The 5,398-nt window shown below is 41.8% G+C and overlaps 1 long non-coding RNA gene across 1 annotated transcript; it reads left to right on the top strand.

Annotated features, from left to right (window-relative positions):
• The first annotated feature begins 2,776 nt into the window (after positions 1-2,776).
• Positions 2,777-5,174, top strand: LOC311595268. The gene is made up of 3 exons (XR_014778384.1): positions 2,777-2,860; positions 2,955-3,088; positions 4,649-5,174. It is a non-coding gene; the product is annotated as an uncharacterized lncRNA (long non-coding RNA).
• Positions 5,175-5,398: the final 224 nt, after the last annotated feature.

The raw sequence follows: 5,398 nt of genomic DNA, 5'->3' as shown, positions 1-5,398 counted from the left end.
AGGATGAGAGTGGAACACAGCACTTTTTAGCTTATGGGTACTGCTGTGTAGTTCAAGTCAGAAACAACTTTAGGCTCGGTTTAACAAACTGGGTGGTCTTAGCTTAATTTCTGGCAGATTATCAGTGTGGGGTTGGTGTTGACAACTGCATCGTGAATTATGTTTGAGCTTCCCTGGTGTGGTCTGAAAGACTGTGTCTCAGTCCCACCATATGGTACAGAAGCATTAGGAAATTCCCCACTAGGAACACTAGCTACTTTAAAACTCAAAATGAGAGTCACACGATAAAAATTATGGAATAAAGTTGGGATCCCATGTAGGCTGACGTTGTTGGAAGCTTTATAGTTAAAAAGGTAATGAGTTTTGGAGTAAGACACATATAGTTTTGAAATATATACATATATGTGAAAGACACATAAAGATTTGAGAGAATTTAGCTAATTTTACCATGGAAAAGGGTAGTTTAATCTCACTAAACCTAAATATTACCATACATAAAGTTGAGATAAAACTGTGTACCCTAAGGCACAGCTAGAATCAGGTTAGAAATAGGTGGTGTACTAGCCATCTGGTATGGATTTTCATGCTCCTCCCACAACAGAAGATGTAGGTAAATTTTACTATGTATGGTGAGATAATTCTATTAAAAGCCAAAGATCATCTGACTTTAAAAAATTGGGGTAGGAGGAATAGAAAAGATCACAGCAATGTATGCAGATAGTGAAATCGGACACAGGGAGGCATTCCATATACACTGGCAAAGGTAGGGGATTTAGTTGAGCTTTTAGAATAGAAGGCATAAACCGGGCATGGTGGCACACGCCTTTAATCCCAGCACTCGGGAGGCAGAGGCAGGTGGATCTCTGTGAGTTTGAGGCCAGCCTGGTCTACAAAGTGAGTCCAGAACAGCCAAGGCTACACAGAGAAACCCTGTCTCAGAAAAAAAAAATAGAAGGCATGTAATTCTGCAGGCAATTTTATCACTGTGTATTTTCTATCGGCACATTTTTAGATCACTGACTTTGCTATTCAACCGTTTCTCAGTTTATGCCTGTCTTTTTATCATGTATGAAGCCAAACCCAGGCCCTTTTTAATCTGAAAAATCACTCTACAATAGCAAATATACTTTCATAATAGTGGAATTGATCCACTCATGAAAGTGGAGGTCATAACCTCATCATCTAAAGATCTTACTTCTTTGGACCACTGCAGCTTAACTTTAGCAAGAGTTCTGGAACCGAGATTCAAAACATGTCAAATCAAGTTATGTTGTGTGTGTGTGTGTGCGCGCGCGCGCGCGCGTGAGCATGTGCATGTGTGTATGCACATGTGTATGTGCATGCAAGCATAGACGTGTGTGTGCAAGAATTTGGTGTGCATGTTGGTATGTGTATGCATGAGTGAGCGTGTGTGTGTGTGTGTGTGTGTGTGTGTGTGTGTGTGTGTGTGTGTATAATGTGTGGAGCTCCAGGCATTTGCAGGATGCTTAACTTGCTATGTGGGTTGGGATCTGACTCTGCTCACAATGTGCAACAAGTAACCTTAACAGTCATGCTCTCTCTCTCTCTACTTGCCCATGCCACCTGGATATGTTAATATTCTCCTGTCCTATATACTGCTTATCAAAACACTTAATGTGGCACTGCTGTGTAGAGTGTGACTAGTACTTATTGACTGACTGGTGGAGAGTTTATGTTTTAGTGTAATTTATTGTAGTATCCCGAGAGATACATAAGCACGCTTCTGATGCCCTTGGCTAGCTCTCCTTTCCAAACACGTGGGAACATGCCTACCAATTCCCTTGCAGAACTCTGCGACTAGGTCAGGTCAATAACTGGCGAGTAAGTTGTATGCCATCTTCAGAACAGTCAGTGAGAAGCTCCCGAGGGAAGATAAAGAAAGCAGCATGGGTAACCACGTCTAGAGGACAGTGCCTGTGTGAGAAATCTTTCATGGTGTATGTTCTGTGAACAAGAAATAACCCTCTGTGGTGCACTCACTGGCACTGTAAGCTTACCTTGGCATCCTGGCATTGCTTAGCTTCCCTGACCAGTTGTCTCAGAGACTGTGATAGGCCAGCTAGGCTTCCACTGCTGGAGCCTCACTCACTGACGGCTTCTGACCTTCTGCCATTCACAGTTCCTTGAGCATCGCGTTGGTCAATGGAAATTAACTGGGCCAGCATTGTCACTACAGAGCACCCTGCATTCAGGGACTGAAGTCCAGTGGTGGAGAGGCAATGGCCCAGCCTGAACAGGAGACACGTAAGAACAGGGGACACGTATGAACAGGGGACACGTATGAACAGGAGACACGTATGAACAGGGGACACGTATGATCAGAGAGTTTGAAGGCATTTGTGGCAACTACATTTAAATCTGACATCCCTTCCCAGTCCTACTCTCACCTCCTCACAGACACGGTTCCTAAGGATTCTCCCCACCAGAGTTGCATCTATCTCCTTTGGGGGTTTCCACCAAGATAACCAGGAAATATATTAATACAGAATTGTTTCAAATTCCAGTGATTAAGACTCAGTGAACAAACACAGGAAGGGCACAGCTTGAGTTTTGGGGAGATCATTTACTCAACTATCCTGTTGTTGTTTGTTGTTGTTGTTGTTGTTGTTGTTGTTGTTTGTTAGATGATCCTGAGATATTTTCTCTCATTGCCTTTTTAACTAGCTGGGAATTCCACTGCACCACTGTTGATATCATCTGTGATGTCATAAGGGTGGTACCCACCTACATTGCAGCCCACAGACTGGGCAGTATACAGGATCACCTTAATAGTTTCAGAAGTTCTCTGGAGAAGACCCAACGCTGCATCTTTGGGGCAGTGTTGACACTCTCCTCAATGGTCGTATTTCTTCTGTGTTTAATGTTTTTCAGCTTCTTTCTGTTTATTGATGGTTCCTTTGCCATGGATATGTCATCACTATCTTTCTTTGCAGGGGAGGGGACAGACAGACCTAAGAGATTAATCTTGGGGACCAAGATGGATGTGGCACCAGCCTTGCCCTGGTGCACCTCAGGTAAAGGACTGTAATCTCATTGGGTCAAACAAGGTAGAGAAGGCTCCTTTCAGGTGAATCCTGACTCTGGATGATTCCAGATGATTCTGGATGATTCCAGATGATTCTGGATGATTCCAGATGATTCTGGGTGATTCCGGATGACTGAAGATGGGTTCACCATCCCCCCTCTAGCCAGAATCTTTCTATTTTAAATTCGAGACGTAGATTCTGGAGACATAGTTTCTGCCAGCAGACATTCTGAAACTTACTGTGACTCAATTTTTTCCCTGACAACTATGGATAGTGAAAGATATGCTAAGGAGAGCACAGCTACTGGAGTTAATGTGAATGGGTGTTTGACTACATGATGCTGTCTGAGAACGTCACGATCCTGCCGGCTGAAGATAACAGTGATGTTTTAATGTTACTGTTGCCACCGTAATTCTATTTAATTAATAGATTCTAGGCCCTTATGAACTTATTTCTGAATTGTATTTCACTTTTACCTCTGACTAGATTGTTCTTATTCCATACATTTTTGTAAGAGTTTTCTCTGGCTTTCCAGGAGATTGGAGCTCTGTGAGGACAGATGAGTTTTAATTTTTTTTTAAATCCCACAGTGCCTACCATAATTCCTCTTGCTAGGTGGGAGTTCAGTGAATACTTATTAAATATTCTTCGATGTGAACACACTATGGAACATATATGCATAGGAACTATGACTTCAGAATATGTTTTGATTCACATTTGTAAAGAAGACTAAGGCAGGAGGGACACACTTGCTGTAATGAAGTACCCTGATAAAACCACTTTAAAGAAGGAAGGGCTTATTCTACTTTAAGGTTCCAGAGAGTATCATCACCTCTGGCAGGCCAGATGTGTTGGCAGGTGCAGCAGGCAGTCAGAGGTATCCACAGGCAGGAAACAAAGAGATGACCACTTGGGTCTTGCTTGCTCTCTCTTTTTTCATCAGCCCTGGACCCCAGCCCACGAAACAGTCTCTCCCACATTTATGTTGTATCTTCTCACCTCAATTAACCCAATCTAGATAATCCCTTACAGGCACAAGAAGAGCTTTTGTTTCCATGGTGATTGTAAATCCTGTCAACTTGACAATCTGTATGAACTGTCACAAAGCATTAGTCCTGTGTCCCATTTTCACTTCAACTTGCAAAGAGAAACGAAAAGTTCCCAAAGTCATTATGTTAAAATTTTCCTTTTAATGGAACAGTTTTGGAAATAGAAAAGGCAAATTATTTTTAATTCTCAAAGATGCAAGGTAGTTCTGGCCTGAGGAGTGGACGTTCAAAAGAAATACAAAGATGGAGAGGCAAAGGAAACAGAGAGCTTTAGGCAGCGCTGGAAAGACAGGAGTAGCTACACAATTAGAAGTGAACCTCACTTAGAGTCGCAAGGACTGTGGTGCTCATCACATGCAGCCTTAACACATTAAAAAAACAAACAGCAACTGGTATTCCTAGATTTAGGCTCTTTTGAAATAGGCACAAGACAAGTTGTGTTGTTGTTGTTGTTGTTGTTGTTGTTGTTGTTGTTGTTGTTTTAATGCAAAACAGAATTATACTCCTGTATCTGATGATTTGTTTTCATCATTGTCTGGATACATCTTCTAGAAGAGGTTGAAAGAGGCCATCACGGTCCCACGTGTACCATGAAAACCCAGCAGCATGTGAGGCAAGCAAAAGCAATGAAAAGGCATCCCAGCCCCTCCAGTGGAGAAATCCTGCCTCTCAGTGTTGTTATAGCAGAGTTCAAACTCAGAAGCATAACATCACCAACTCCTGTTCAAAACAGCCTACACTGATGGGAAGACGAGAATTTGGTAATATTTCGTTCAGTGGAAAATGTATGTATTGTTAGCCAGAAAGGGAAATCAGTTTCCCTATCTGCGAAGGCCATGTCCATTAAATTGCTTTAAAAAATGACTCTACCATAGCAGAAGTTATCTCACCAGATTCACAGCAATAAGTCGCCTCACCAAGGCAAGGAATAGAGTGACACAAGATGTTTTTGGAAAGCTCAGCTCAGACAGGTAGGACTGAAAGGACATAATGTGCCTTTCTGGAACATTTTCCAATGGACCCCTCTGAAATCTTCTGTGAATGTCCAATAAGTATAAGCCACTTTAGACACAACTTTATTTGCACATACTATTTGACTGGCTTGGGAAAAACAATAAAATAAAAAAAAGTTGTTTGCTATATAACGTGCGAGTTCTGCTCAGTGTTGTCCTTCTACAGTAAGTATAGTAAGGAGTTTTTGTTGTTGTTGTTGCTGTTGTTGTTGTTTTGCTTTTGCAAGGTTATGATGCCGGACACACACAAATGCTTAATGATATCTATTGTATTAATAATGCCCAAGTA

The sequence above is a fragment of the Acomys minous genome (assembly GCF_964271855.1).
Source record: "Acomys minous genome assembly, chromosome: 3".
Classification (NCBI taxonomy): Eukaryota; Metazoa; Chordata; class Mammalia; order Rodentia; family Muridae; genus Acomys; species Acomys minous.
The sequence above is the reverse complement of the archived record's forward strand: the minus strand, read 5'-3'. Positions and strand labels throughout refer to the sequence as shown.